We start from the raw sequence: 17,586 nt of genomic DNA on the forward strand, positions 1-17,586 counted from the left end.
TTTAATCTTTAGACCTCAAGTTTTGCATGAAACTTAATTTCTGCGTAGACAAGTATTAGTTCTACGATGGTTCACGTTCATAGGCGGAATTCCTCTTTTCATAACGGAAAATGTAAATTGTTCGTTTCTATACGATTGATTGTCTGAATATCGGCTTACAGCACATCACAAGAATGGAAAGAGCTAAGAAATTTAAAATTTGCATGTTACCTTAGCCAAGCTTGTTACGCTACACGGGTGTAGCGTACTCATACCATTTTGGAGAAATCTACATATAGTAGGAAATTACAAACTATAGTAATTAATTTTTAAAATTAACGTCATATTGTATGTAAATTCATGTACTCACACGTTTTACTCAAACACCAACAAACTATATTTACGTTTGCCCTTTCAATATAATTCATTCCTAATCAAGTATCACAATGGGTTTATTATACTTTTAGAACAAATGTATGCATTGTTTTAGTTTTTTATTAAATTAACTTAAATGGGTGGCGCAAGCAAGAGCCACTCTCGTTTTATTGCTCCTCCTCAGCAGTGGTAATTGTGCACTGCCATTATATATACGAAATGGTAGTGCTTGTTTTGCGCAGTTTTAGGGCAACATTTCAGTTTATTTTTCCAGTGATAAAAAATCCATTATTACATTTTAACTTGCGGTGATCGTTATTCTTTTTTAATGTACCCAGAAAAAAACCCCGTTCCTGCATTAAATATTATGAAGGTAGTAAATACTTCAAGGTAGGAGTGCGCCATAATAAATGTTTCGTAACAGGCTGTTCTCTGGGTTTGTTACAACTTCCAAAATCTGAAACATATTTTATTCTCGAGATTTCCTATGGACGGATGCACATACAGAAAATTTTATACAGAAGAAACGTTTCATCCCACTGGTAGATAAAGGGCAGATTGTGTCAGCCTCCTGGTGATGCTTCAAATGACGCCAAGCAAATTCTATCTTCGGACATGCACCATCATAAAACTCAACATCTTGTAATAAGTTTAAGCATAAGGTTCATGCATAGTTTAAAGTTTACAGAAAACATCTTTCTCTTGACACATGTTACATTCAGATTTTTACTTTTTTTATGGTAGTGTTCAAATAATGAAAGGTACGATGAGTTAGGGTCGATATGATAACCCAGGAATGCGTAGAAATCATTTCTCTCAGCCAAACATTAAAATGGACTTTAAACTCTGTTGTTTTTCTTTTAACTTCATGACTATAAAATTACATATGATAAAAGTAATAATTGTCAATTGTCATATGGTAGTATTCAGTCTACAAATGAGTCTGTAGATTAAATAATCTACTATTTTCTCATTCACATTTCGTTTACCAATAAGACCATTCTAAAAATATTCGCTAACACTCAGTGTAATCCCATAGAGTAACATGCACAATCATCGAACCCGTTTCCCTAAAAATAGAAATAAATCTTCATGTACAATTTCAAGTCTAAGTTTTAATTCGTTTTCTGAGATATCTCTGAGACACACAGTCAAACAGGCAAATACAATCTGTACACCCCCCTCGAGTGATAAGTTTCGCAAATGCTCAGGCAATAATCAACCATTCTTACAGCCTGTGACCTGTAACGTGTATACTCCTAAACTCGCATTTCAAGGAGTCTGACAACGTACACTTAATATTAATTAATATTTTATAATAAATTAATAGATACAGTGAGCGTCAAAATGTGTAGTGGAGCGCTAAATTCGAGAAAGGCTGGCCCTATTTTTCTACTTCTTTTCCATAATATTGTTTAAATCTCATCTTTATATGAAGAGAATGTTTGGAAAAGTAACCTGGAGTGTAATATAGTGTAATAAAAAAATAATAGTAACAATTAACAGTCGAATCAAAATTTAATTGATAGTAAACAACTGTTGACAATATCAATTGACGTTCAACAAAGCCAATGTAACATCTGTTTACGTTTAAATTTAAAAAAATATTAAGTATGAAATGCTTGATGAGTAGTGTAACACAGGTATAAAATACAAAGTAATTTATTTTCTTTACTCAATATTGCGCCAGTGACGAATTAGGCTAAACATATTTATCGCAATTACATTATAGAAGTTCTTTCCTTCATTGCAATTCTTTAATTATTGTTAACAAATTTTTCAATAATAAAGTGTTTATGTCTGTCCTTGTAAAACAATTATTATTGGAGTTTGTTAGAGGATTAATTATTAATCGAATTTTACATATCAATATAACACTGTTACAAAACCATTCTTAATTATCAAAATTGTTATTGTTTTCGTAATGTACTCCAAACTGTTGGGCTCTTTGACATTTGTATATGGCAATTTAATAGTGGCTTAAGAGAAAACAGTGAAAAGAACAATAACATGTCTCACTGTTTTCTTCTTCCCAAACTAGACTCCGAAAAATAAAAAAAAACCCCAAACCGAAATCGTAAACGAATATTTTGAAATGTTTCGTAATCTTAGTAGGGATCTGCCCATTTTACAAGAAATAGATAACAGTTAAGTACGGTTTAGGTCTAGGGCGTAACAGGATGTTTAGTCCTACGTATGTACGAACATTTTATTCATTGGGATAACAAGGCAAACTCAACTATGGCACTTGAAATGTCTTAGACCGAAAATAGATTACAAGAGCCGTAGTAGACGCGTTTTGGCTGAAGACGATTTCTGAAATTTACATATGTATAGTATGTTTATCGGAGGAATAAGGCAATAGTCAAAACAATATTGACAACGTAAATGAATTTAAACGGCCGGACGGCTTTTTACTAAAGTAGGCTTGTAAGTCCTAATATACAAATTGTTTCTGCTCAAGACAATAATGCAAAATTATATGTCCTTGAACATATCTAATACCGAAAGTACAATATGATAAGGGCCTAAAGTGAATCCTTTTTTACCCAAGTAGTTTTCCAAGACCTATAAATGTATTTCTATTTTCTGGATCGGAACAACAAGGAAGACTCAGCTATTGCGATAGAAATAAAATGAATTCAAATCAGAAATGCTCCTACACATTGAAAACACGATATAAGAATTAGGTTAAACTCCGATCAGTAAACTATGATTATTAAAATAATATATACATATAATACAATGTATATAATGAAATTTGTAAAGATTTCATTAGACTCCCTCATATTGCATTATAACAATTTTACTAAGAACTATCAGGACTTCCATATTGAAAAATATCTAGTAAGCCGTGGATTCAAGCTAGTATTGTATAGAATATGGATTATGGATCTTATTGAACAGTTAGTTCATTCTTTGTATTGTACCCCTTAATTTTGAAGATCTTGATTTCAGCATTCAAATACTAATAACAAGTTTAGTACCATGAAATAGTAGGCTACTTACTGGTATATATTATTTTATTTTTAACAATCATATATTTTTTGTTGAATTATTTAAAACCATTTTGTATGGTTCTCAGTAAAGAAACTGCAGAGAAAACTTTAAGCAAACTATTTTCATACGGTGATTATAGAACATTTATGCAAGAATCAAAATAATAGTATGTGGTAAAAAACCCAATTTAGCAATAGGGCTTAATATAAACAAAACTTAATAGATTTTCAATTTGCATGAACAATTGCATATTTAACATCACTGCCGAGGTCCCACACATTGTACATCCAAGTTTTGTCTTGTACTCCTGATGACAGACATACCGGACTAAAAAAAATGAATTATTTTGTAAGCGTATCTACAAAACACAGAATAATATTCTAAATACTTCGTAAAAAGATATATTTTTATGTAACTTATTTATGGAATAACAAAAACAGCATTTTGTATATTCATACGTCAGAGTTATGTGATATATGTAAAAACACAGACCAACTACTTTGTTATGTTCATCAAGTATAATAAAACTACAGTAAATAAATGTAAAACAGTAATTACATTTTGAAAGATTTATTTTAAACACTCCGGATCTATGAAATCAACATTACACTTTGAAGTTTTTTCTAACTTTATAAGAAACAAATTGCACTTTAAAACAACATTTTCCCAAGTAACTTAAAATATATTTGAAGGTAAACAATACATTTTCTTGCCTATTACCAAAAATATTTTAGTTACAAATAACGTTGATACTTTCGCAATTATTATTGTAGCCTACTTTACTTCCTAATGGATTTGATTAAGAATACATATCTCGAGTAATAACAACTTTTAAAACTCAATTTTAGTTAATATGAAACAAATTATTGAATTCCAAATTAAAATAACATTCTATGGCGCAATTCCTAAGACATTGTAACCAAATGGGTCGTTGTCACGTACCACAGTAAAATGTCCTACAGTGAAAGATGACTGGCTGCAACATCACTTATATTTTACAGTTTATGATACAATTATCATAATTGTATTATTATCGTTGTTGTAGAAGACATAACAAATAAATACTCTAAGAAGAGTGGATTATATTGCCGATCCAGTTGATGTCAAGATTGCGCCCAACCAGCGACCTTTTGTGGAGATTGTTCTCGTTTGACTTGCTGTCCAATCTCAGAACGAAGGAACACTTATATTACGAGTACATAACTGAACAATATAAGAGTGCTATGAAATATTAATGAAACAAATAAATCCACTAAATATTGCCATAATACGACTAAACCTGCCACTTACTTTATTACACGTTACAGTTTACAAAAAATGTTGAGAAAAGTAATGATGGTTATATTAAAATATGAATTATCCAATTACATTAGTAATGATTATTCCAATACTTCTATTATATTATTACTGCCACATTTTTATAAAGCACATCTAGTACCTAATGTCAATAAAAAATATATGGTTAATCGCAGCAACTACTAATACACATTTTACCTAATATTTAAAGTTAACAAAAACGTTAAAATATATACTATTATTCCTGCCATCTCACATTGGTTATTTAATATATTTGCAGACGTGAATTGATGAATTCCATCTGCTGAAAAGTATTTGAAAAAATATATTTCCTCTTTAGTTTTTATACTTAATCATTAAACAGCTAGGAGTCAATAAAAAGAATTTTGAAATAAAAAGGTTTAAAATAATAATAGTATAGTGATAAGAAATTCAAACGTCTATTTTATTGAAACAAAATTAAATTTTGAGAAACGGCAAAAAACAACGTAATGAATCATAAAGTACTTAATTAAAAACTATTGAAAACTTCATTAAATAATATACCCTTACATTTATTACAAAGTAGTTCTCGTTAATAGTTAGGAGTTCAAAGATACAGAGTATACAATCATCGTGGCCTTAAACATAAAGCATAAGTAAAATTTCCTAGAAACTTAATATTTTAAACATATTTCTATATTGTTGATATTAATAAAATTTTGGATTAATACTAAGAATATACACAAGAGATAAAACAAATAACCCTGCAGTTAAAAAAAGTGAACTCGAATATTATTTTAGGAAACCTAGGAAAGAATTGTATTTTTTTATGGTAGGATGTAAAATTAAAAAAATAATTTTCTCTTATTAGAACACTGCAATGGTCCCGGTATAATTTTTTCGAAAAAAAGTGAAATGTTTTTCACACATACAATGCGCTAGTGTGTTTTCTAGAAACATTATTTCTGACATTGTTACCTTTAATTCTCTTTGTTAAGTATTATATTTATTTAAACTACACCTTCTATTTTAAGGGCATAAAATAAAAGTTTTATTTGAAAATCATTATAACGGTGTAGTTCTTTACGTATTTAATAATTTCCACATGTAAATTCTTTGTGTTAGTCAGTGACCTATTGAAACACAATGAATTAGGGAAAAAATTTCAAAATTTTAGCAGTTAAAATTTACCACATACTACAAAAAAGAAGGAATTAATAACTGCATACTACCAACTCTGTACCGTTTGTAACCAATATAAGAAACGTATAATTTGTCTCAAAAAGTTATTTCAACAAAATTGTTTATATGTTTAATTCACATTCGAATTATTATAGATTAGCAATAATAATGTGTTTTCTACGTTATATGACAAACACTAAAATAAATATAATGGAATCTTTACTGATGTTCACAACATTACAACAACGTGACTTACGATATAAAGATTAAAATGTTGAGTTGTGCGTGATCTTGTATGAATAAGATTTTGTTGCTATTTATGGACTAATTCACATGAAATGCTGTCATAACAACGTTATTCTCACTCGAGTTGACTGAAACTGGCTCGCCAGGATAAGAGAGGCTTTAGACAACTCAAGCGGAGTTTCTGCAACATTAACGGCTGTCGTTGAGGTATCAGCGTTGGCTGGTGAGTTTTATTTGGGTACTTAAACACAACAAACCACTTTTAATGGTCTTGGTTAAAGCTGTATTCGGTAAATGTAACATTGGCTGTTTACATCTAGTATTGCACTAGCAAAGTAGATTTTCTATTTAAGTTTTATTTATAGTAAATTATTATTTATTGTTTACAGCTGCTGGTATAAAATTATATGGGTGGAAATGAGAATTATTGATAAAAAAGAGGATTAGCGTATTACAAATTTTAAACCAAAAAGACTATCGGCTTATCAGCTACTAGACCCAAGTTAAATTCTGTTACAGTTACTTGAATTAATGCATTGACACCTATGTTACTGAATCAATAGTTCCTTATTACATTGAACTAACTCCGTAGTCAACGGGGTCTGAGAGCTGATCTGTGTCAGCTCCCTGTATTGAAGTCTCCTAAACCCTGGTTTTTAGTAGCTCTAGGTCTCAGGCAGCTCTCGACCGCTGTTTACCATAGTATTCTAGTATTTACCAGCCTTTAACAAGTTATCCTTAAGGATTCCTTGCCTCTGAGAATTCCATATCTCTGGGATTTCTCAACCTTTAGGAACTCCTAGTCTCTAACAAGTCTCAGTGTTTGACAGTTAATTAAATATTATTAAATTTATGTAAGAATGTTTAAAAATTTTTAAATTTAGATGGATCTTTATTTTAAATATTTTTGTTCAATTGGTTTCTTATAAAGAATTGTTATACTTTAATCATAAAAATGTATTACTCTCTACTGTGAAAAGTTGAAAGCTCTAACCCAGAAGAACGCTCAGTGAAGATTGTTGGCAACAAATATACAAGAGCAGTGTTATATTTAACTAACTCTACATAACTTGTAGTTCTCCTCTTACTAGGGGTGTATAAATTACAAATACGTCAAATTTTTCTTTATATATGAAGAAATGTATATATTTATTTATATTAACATTACTATAATATTGTTGTTTTTAAACTTGACAATATATTTTAAAGAAAACCAAATACCTGTATGTAACTCTGTGATAGTTTTACAATTTTAGAGTTTTAACAATTTAGGAGAATACTACAAAAGTTATAATACATCGTGGGCATATTAATTTATTCTACTGAGTTAAGTGATAATCGTTGAAAAAATATTCCAGCCATCTGATCATTTTGGAATTATATTTAACAACAGTGTTTTGGGGCCCTTGAGTCCGAGAAAGACAGTTTTTGTGAGTATTGTGAAGTAAATCAAATTTCTTTCCAACGTTTCATAATAAACTATTTAAGTAACATTTAAACTACGTTAAGCCATCGTGAACAAATCGTAAAGTCGAGGCTCATGCCTTTGAGTTAAAAATACCCATTACATATTGATTAATGGGGCTCTAGGTAATTTTGAAACAGAATTTGTTTTGCGTTGATGGCCTGATTAATGAACAATTGTATGATGCCAATATTTATTATAAAGTGTAATACCTATTGCCATTATAGTTTATTTCCGGTCTCAGACAGTTTGGTGCCATAATTGAATTTTTTCCAAAAAGTCTATTTCAAAAGTCAAACATTATCTAAGGGAAGGTTGCCAGTAGCTGCAGATAACGGCATGCATTGTTTTCACAATGTAAACACAATATATAATTACGTAATATAATATTAAGCATACTAGTAATAAAAAGAATTACTACCCTTCCACATCTTATTAATAATATTGCCTAGTTACATCACACTGTTTTTTTATGTTTTTAATGAAACTGTGTCCACCACAGTATTAGTATTTAAATAATAACTAAAAAAAACTTCCTATGACTCTCAGAATTTTATTTATTATTATTAAAATTAATAACTTTCCTTCCTTTTGTATTTCAAGCTCTTCAAAAGAAAATCCCATACTATAGTTTGTTCTCCAGCAGCAAATAATTTTGTAGAATAAAATCAAGATGAACTTGGAAAAATTTTAAAACCTATGAAATGTTTTACCATGAAGCCACCTAAAACAGTAATCAAACTACATAGCTGTTAGCCAATATATTAGTTAATATTGAAGAAAGTAAAGAACGCGCCATACCACGCGTCGTGTAGATGGTTTCCCTAAACGTGCGTGCAGAATTTCTGGTCTGTAGATTAATTATAATAATTTTGTTTGCAAATTGTTATTGTTCTGTCAAATAAACACTGTAAACATGGTTTTATAAAAGATTTTAATAAAATCGCTTTTAAAGGGGCTTATACTGTTTATTTTGTGACTCCATATGTTACTTTAAATTATTTGAGGACCTACCATTTCAAAAAAGTACTAAGAAAGTTCAGTTTAAAAAAATATTAACTAAAAATTTTTTAAATATTTCCATTTCTATAATTAAAAAATATTAAATATAACCGTATTATTTTATTACAGTAATTAATTAAGGTAGCAAAAAAATATACTTTTTTAACTTTGGCTTTATCTTAATCGGTTTCATTTATGTAGTGAAAAATAAAACTATCAAAATTTATTTATTTAATTTGGTTTTCAAAAATCTGAAATAACTAACACCCTGTTATCAATGTACAAACTCGTAAAAATAGTGCAGGTCGTCAAACTTTTGTCACCATTTAAATACGAAGTCCACTAGTTTCAATTTCAATCACTCTCCATGAAGATGCAAGGGAATTGGTTACATCTTCACGTTTTTATGTTAAAACAAGATACCATTACATCAAGAGCATAGCAAAGATGACTATCAAACATTGCATCATTTTTTGTTTATGGGCCCAAGAGAGATTCAATAAAGACCTTTACTTTTAATGATGCCGTCCAATGTGATGAGGAGGAAATTTAGAATTAACGACGAGATGATTCGCCATAACATGCATTATTGGTAATTCGGAATTCCTCATTTGGTGCAAACAGTCGAAAATTAAAATGTACTACACTCTGACCAAGTGGTGTTGCATAACGGAAACAAAATAATGTTTCTCCACATCATTGATGAAGGCAATTTAAATGGACATAAGTAAAATTATTTTTTTTAACAATCTCTTGCCTAATCTACTGATAGGTTTTTCAAACGAAGAAAGAAACACAAATACATAGCCACAGCAATATTGTGTCTCACCACTTATGTTACATTGTTCATAATATACTTAATGGACAGTTTTCCATTAATAAATTAATAAGACGGGGTACAACACTGGGCTATCCCGTCCGTTCTCCAGATCTGATATGTTTGAATTATTACCTTTTAGCGGAGGTTAAGTGTATGTTTTATGCTAAAAGCTCAACTACTAGAGATAGTATGATGAAAAAATAAGTAATACAGTTGCTTTAATTTCTCCATAAGAAATCCCAGCGTTCAGTAGACAGCTTCAGCGGGCTCGTGGAGCTTTGATTTGGCAACGATGGGAAATATTTTGAGCACCTTTAAGGCGTTGGTGGGATTTATGAAGGACTTTTTATAGCAGTGTTTTTATTGGTAATGTTCTACTACGGCCCTATTAGAATTTATTGCATAATTAAAATGTTTTAAATAATTTGAAATCTTTATTTTTGCCTACAGAACCGAAACCGCTTCAGATAAATCCAAAGTGTCAATAAAAATGTCTTTATTTAATCTCTTTTATTTTGGTGTAGTTCATAACATACGGTCTTATTTAATTTGTTTTTGTATAAATTGTTTAGTTAGAGTACGAATTTTAAAATATAGCCACCATGTTTGTAATCTAAAATTTTTTTAGTTATTATTTAGAAGGGTTAGATCCTCTTACCGATTTTGGCCTTGGAGCTTCATAATTTGATCTTTAAAGTAAAAATACCTTGTTGGAAACTGTTTTTTTTTTTTTTTTTTAATCTTTTTAACATCTTATACATTTATACAAGGATAAACAGAAATGTTTGAATTTATCTGTGTTAAGAGAACTTTAAAAAAGGTACTACAAGCCGCTAGATTTACATTTAAATAGCCCCAAAACTGAACAAAATTCTCTGAATGCCCGTTACAGATTGTTGGGCGGGTTCAAAATAATGTTATCGAAGTCTTTGGTCACAAAAAAGAGGGGGAGCTACCTTAACGGAGATTTTATCTTCACTTGTTTATACCGCTACAACCATTGACACATTTGGTTTTTCAACCTGTATTAAATTTAAATTAGGGTTTTTGCCTTAGTAAGTATTCTAATGCCCAAAATTCAATTATAATTACGGATAAACCTTGTACGGTTTTCCTTGTGGCTGAAAACAAGCCATTTTGTATATAACGGGTAATCCTCACTTATGTTTAAAATATGTGTGTTAAACTCATGGACAAAAATATAACAGGATGTTCATTACGATTACATTAATGCACTAATCTACATTGTAGTTTAAAATATGTGGTATGCAATAACTCAAAGATTAAGTAATCATTCCGAGCCAGATAGCCCTGATAAAATTATCTGATTTCGATAGATATAGTCGGATAAAAAATTCTATTAAACTGACTGTTTCAATAGAATTCCTCATGGGTTTTATATCGAAAAAAGAGCGCTTTAATTACATGAAACTTGTACCAAGTACACGTTATCAAACGGTATATACATCATCAGAACGCATGTACGCTAAAGGAAATACAGTTATATTCATACTATTCCTTTCATTTACAATAAAATATATATTTTACAGTATTTACAAGTAATAACACTACCCATTGCGAATTATACTTGCATAAATTTTCATTTACCACTTTCCCATAACTTGACTTCGGGCAGCGCATTTAAAAATTTATAGTAAATATGTTATTTAAACTGTGTTAAATGCTTTCTACAATAAATTATCGAATATAAAACACCAGAATATTGTAATTATTGTTATGAATAATCCCTAAGATGATGTAAAATTTATTATATTTGCAAACCTAATTAAAACTAAATTTTAAAGGCCAGTAACTATAATATAAACTAAATCTGAAACTAGTCATGTAAATATTATTAAGGAAATTCCTGATTTTAACTTATAATTTAATTTTTACGCAGTTTTCAAGGTGTAATTACTCTTGTAATTTAATTATACACAGGCTTTTTACAGAGGCACAATTTCTTATTCTCAGGAGCTACCATAAATTTGCACTGGAGAAGCTTTCAAGTGCTCTTTCATCTGAAGATAAATACAACCTAAACTTCTGTTTATTCCAAAAACGAGCAATTAAAGGTTTATGAAAAATACAAATATTTTCTTAACAGTGTAGAGTTTTATAGATGCACTTGACAGTTTGTTTCATTTGATTTTTAAACTGGGGACTCTTAAATTTATAACTAAAATATTATAAGTAATGGTCCACTTTTATATAATACCAGTGTTAGTTCAATTGTTGACATATCTTAATTTTTTTTGAACTCTAGAGTTTAAATTCGCTGTTGTAAATTCTGGCTGTCAAATAATTAAATTGTTATAATACTGAATTTGTTATATTGAGTGTCGGTGACGTGAAAAGTATTTTTACTATGAGATTTAGTTGTTACATTTATTACCAGTTATGAACTTTTATAAAAACATTTAAATTTATAGAGCCAGTACAAAAAATAATGCAGGAAAGGTATTCGGTGTGTTAAAAAACCTCAGTGTGTCTAATGTAAGTTGAAGATTTCGTATAAGAAGTGACCTAACAAATGATAAAGGACTAAGTGAATATAATTGATGAATAAATGTATAATATATAAATGTAATGTATAAAATTACTTCAGAGATTATATTTTTATTATTAAGGAATTTATCATTTAAATAATTCACGCTATTATCAATATTTACCAAGTTCTAATGTTATAATGGCTTTAAAGAATAATTAGTTTCAGAAAACATTGAAGCAAGATAAGTTGTCTTTTATAATTTATTTCTTGGTACGAAATGTTGTGTCCAATAGTGTAACAACTAAAAAATGTGATGTGCCATTCTCCGCCACTGTACCAATGAACGATCCGATAAGCGCCACATTGGACGTGAAGGGGTACATCATCTATTGCCTTTCGTTGCATTATCATAGCACACATATTACTATAACGGCATATAGTATTTGCTTTTGTGTTGTATATATGTCTTTCGCATAAAACACATACATACTCACAATCGCATAGATATTAATAACTACATATTAAAATTATGCATTCATTTCCTATGTTTGAACCTCCTTGATAGGTAAATCGTTACCTTCAGCATCACCACATTAATTCCTACTCTTGCCCCAATTTTAGTCACCCAGTGTTGTGGGCTCCCAAACGTGCCACTTTGAAATATAATTTTAAGGATTGTTAAACCGTGATATTATAGGACTAAATACATTCCACACATTACAAAAACATGTCAGAATTTCATGTATTGACTAGTCAATCTGCACGCATAAACGATGAGCGATTTTTAAAACCAAAATATGTGAATTTGTGATATGTTACAAAATTTACTCTGCTTACATACGTAAAGTAATATAGTGCAATACATGTTAAATAAAATCAATTCGAGCATAGCAGAGTAAACATATACTTTTTCTGTACTATTTCTATACTGTTTACTCTACAACACAAAACATTTAAATTCAAGTTAACAATGTTCATTAAAAGGCCACTAATTTCTTAGTTAATTGGCACTTTCAACTTCATACAGAAAATTCTTTTACATTCATAATCAATTAAACATATTTTGTTGTTTTTGCATTTTACGGTTTAGAACCTACCGTGTAAATCAGAATAATTCATATTCTCGTCATATATATATTATATTATATGGTTATTCCAAGATAAAATCAGGATAACCTGACTGCTTTGCGTATATCGCAATACATTTGGAAGCCTTTAAGATTTTAGAACTACAGAACCAACTAACCACGGTAAATATTTTATTATAACGGAACTGTGGTTCAAATGGTGCTTGATTCGACCTTTGGTGCGATGTTAAATGAAGGGAAGGCGGACTCGATATGAAGTCGGCCTACACAAGAGATTAAATTTTCTTTAAGGCTTGCTGTCACGTGCTATTTGGAGGAGCTGCACTAGTTATTTGGGATAAATATTAGCGTATATCCGATCTTGCCATTAAACAACAGTAGCTAAATTAATCCGCGGTATAGTTAAGTTATTCAGTAAAATACTAGAATTGGGGATTGCTCCATCGATGCCCATTTTATTGGCTTGGTACTCCGATTCATTTTGAATTCGAAGCTTACTTTGGTTTTTTTTAGAGATCTTCAATCGAGTGTATTGACTGCAAGCCCCCGGGGGATTAAAATATCTAAATATATAAGCATTAATCAAAACTTAAAGACTCATTTTTGGGTATAGTTATGTATAGCGATGCGAGAAACGTTTTCATGGTTGTGTAAAAATTAGTTTTTTATTTATTTATGCAACTTATTGTAAAAGAAAGGTATTTGATCAATTTTTGTGAAAATATTTGTCAGATTATGGTAAATATTCCTACCGTTGACACCCTCATGGATCGGTTTTGTGTACACGAAAAAAACCCAGGATGACATCAGGAATGAATATATTTGGCGTTATTTCTTAATCGACCCAATATACAAACACTGCTCGTTTTAGTTAATAAGTTTTACTGAATTTATTATATAATTTTTATAATATATAACATTACTCAACTAAATGTTTTATACCTGAGAGCGATTGTTCTGTTGCCTCAAATTGTAATATTTCTCCAACCTACACCACAATGTGAGACTCAGAAATCAGGTAAAACTGTCATTATCCCCCTATTAAACAATAAAAGTATACTTTTGTCTTCTCTTACAGTAACTGAGTGTTGTATTATTCCCACAGAACCTCAAGAAAATATGAGTTGTGGCTAAAATTAATAAACTTTTCAGTTTATTACGTTATATTAACTATTAAATCTTACTATTTTTTAGTTAATTAAATATAAAATTTTATATACATATAGAACTAATGAGTACCTGGGTATTAGCTACATAGCATATCAAATTTTGTAGACAAATCTAGATTATATAGCATTCACTTTAATAACATATTTTATATTTAAGTAGGAATAAGAACTGAAAAACGGGGATCTAATTTACGTAGAAATGTTTTTAGGTTTGAAAAAGTGTTATAATTAAATATATGAAAGATTGTTTTCAAATACTCCACCAATCTTCTTAGTGGTGAAGTAAGGAAAGGGAGATAAGCTTTGCTGAGTGATTATATTCCTTGAAAACAGACGGAGTTTAACGGGTCACTAAACATTTCACCGTTTTAGAAAACTGAGATTACACTCGAAATAACAGTATTATACTTTTATTTACAAAAGTGTTAAATGTTTCTGAGCTTTCGATGATTTAAAATTATTAACTATTTATTTAAAAATCTACAATGTAAAGTACAGAATTCTTATACAATAAAATCTTACTTTCTTAACTGCAGGTTTGTATTTAATTTTGTAATACGAAATATTCACGTGATTGTGCTATCTTTATGGATTGGAGATTGAGATTCACATTACACAATTTTACTAAAATAAATGGGTTAATATATATTTATAGAATTATTGTAAGCTTCCAATTAATGTATGTAATGTAATTAAACACTAAAATTAAAAATAATTATAATTTTTCAAATTATTACGCTTGTAAATAATTATTAAAATTTTATAATATTTAGTTTTATCACATAATAACCCTAGTAGTAGAGTAAAAAAAAATAATTTGAATTAAAATGAACAACATTTTTCCCAGTTTTATGATTTGTGGTACCAGGAACGATAGATTCCTTTTTGAAAATGTTAAAGTTGTGTTTGTTAAAACAAAAATGTGTACGTATTTAAATTTTGATATTACTTTATCACCTAAACAGAAATAAAATTAATACTCTATTAATTGATAGTTGTTCAAAAATAAACATTTTATATAGTATCGTACAATCATCATTGTGCAAGAAAATTTCAGAATTTAGCACAAAGTGCTTATGGCAGGATCTAAAAAAAGGAATATCTTCTATTCGTAATTAAACTAATATTTTGACATTAATAACATAGTAACACATTTTTTTGTTCAGATCTTGTTTCATGATAAACTTGTATTTAATGTTAGTGAAATTGAACATAAAATAGGATGTATTGAAATTAAAATACACATATTGAAATTATTTTAGGTTGGATGAATATGACTGTATTGATAGGGGTGAGCTTGAGATAGCAAATGAAAACTAGATTTAAAAGTTAATTACTGTTTTAATTTGTTTGTGTTAAACACTTTTTATTTATCTTTATATTATATTAATTGAATGAAGTTCTGAATTAGAATTAATTGAATTATAAAATCCACTATTATTACGAGTAGAATGAAAGAAAGAACATCTGCACAAAAGAGAGGATACCAGTTAATACTTTGCCAACACAAGACAAATTTCTGGTAAGACAGTTTTGTAGGTTTTAATGAAAAATCATCATATTGAATAGTTACCGATGGCTTATAATGTAACCACTTTGTGGGAAGACATAAAGAATAATACAGGTACAATCTTAATTATTATGGTTCATCGAGAGTAGGTGCATGTTAGACTTTAGAGAGAAAATCTCTCAAAAAATGTTTAGCACCGTCATAAAAATGTTTAGTTCAATAATAATTAATGGCTCCTACTGCGTACTTTACGGTCTGATCCTAGTTCAATGTTATTTCGTTCTCTGTGTCTCCCATTGATGATATAAGTATGTATTTTATTGATATTGAAATAGTTAGACATAGAAAGTGTTATCAATATTTTATACAGCCTTGCCAGTTTCGTAAACAAGAGATTAATCCTAACCAGAAATATTCGTTAGTAATTCAAGACACCAATAATAATAAAAAATCATGGCTTTTAAAATCGTAGACGAAACACAAACGTAACGATAGGTTTCAATGTCACTTTTACCATTCAGATAAAGATTGTCCTAATTCAGGTTTTAATGATTTTTATTTAAATTAGTTTTATTTCAGAGCCAGTAGTTAAAGATATAAATCGCAATTAGTATACACTATAGTATCTAGGGAACTAGTATATTTACCCACAATATCATAATGTGTACCTGTATGCAGCAACCTAGCAAAGTTGTACTCGATTGGTGCGCGGTTCAGTGTCGGGACAATCAAGGGAATTGATAGTTAATTAAATCATCATTACAATTGGTGTTCAGAGCGCCAACACAACAAGGTGCCATAATCATTGCGTTTTGTCTCCTGTCATTGAAATCGATGTGAATCTGTCGAGCAAATTATTATATAGTTTTTGATAACGTGATAAGCTAATTTCGATATTCCGTACTTCCAATTAGTTAATTATAGTGAATGCTTTTTGTTTAGTTTCACTTACATTTTTTTACTTTTAGAAAATAAAGGTAATATATTATGGATTTGAACATAATAATTAAACTGTTTTATTCTAAATGGAATATATTTGTAACTCTTATTTTTATGAAATAGGTCTTTTAGCATTTTTATAGCATTTTAATAGTAATAAATATGTAATTTGTAGTTTTATAATTATTTTTTTTTAATAAATAAAAAAGTTACATCAATACAGTACAGTTTATTTGAATACTCAAACAGTAAACTTATATTGAGGTTACGTGCCCAAACCATTACATTTGAACCTAAACATGTGATTCTGTACAATACATTTTAACTTTATAAGTAGATTTATAAGATAACTACCCATATAATATTAACCATACAATCAGGCATTTGTCACTTTTCATATGATTATTTCACGCGAAAACGTTGGTTACATTGTTTAACCAAAATAAGGGAACATGCCTATAAATGTTATTGAATCAATCGTTGGCTGCGAAACAATGCTTTGGGGTTGTGTCTCAAACATCGTACAGTACTCAATTGTGTACCTTATGAGTCAATGAGAATACCTCTTCATCTAGACTTCACTATATAGCTGCTGAATAAACAGACTGATTTTATTTACATCTTAGGTTTCTGTGATTTCTAAATGACGCAAAGAGATCTGTTTTAACGTATTTTTTGGCGATCTTTTATGGGTATTTTCAGACAGACCTATATAACAGATTTCAAGGACAATATGTACCAGTATCAGATTTCACACACTGCACTATGCAGAAGTGGAAATGGAGCTTAACTCAATATTCGTATGGAATCAAGCCTTCATATCATACTATTTGGTAAGATTCTATTATGTAATTTTAATTGTTACAACTCTAATATTGACTACCTTACCTGCCTGATTTTATCCTCCACGCACAGAAGGCAATGCGTGCTCTCTCTTTATCTATGACTAAATGTATGGCATTAGATCCGTTATCTCTTGTGTAACTAATGCAATTAAAGCTGATTGTTACTAGCTCTCAGATGGAAATGTTTAGTCTTCCAA

Source organism: Homalodisca vitripennis, chromosome 3 (genome assembly GCF_021130785.1).
Source record: "Homalodisca vitripennis isolate AUS2020 chromosome 3, UT_GWSS_2.1, whole genome shotgun sequence".
Classification (NCBI taxonomy): domain Eukaryota; kingdom Metazoa; phylum Arthropoda; class Insecta; order Hemiptera; family Cicadellidae; genus Homalodisca; species Homalodisca vitripennis.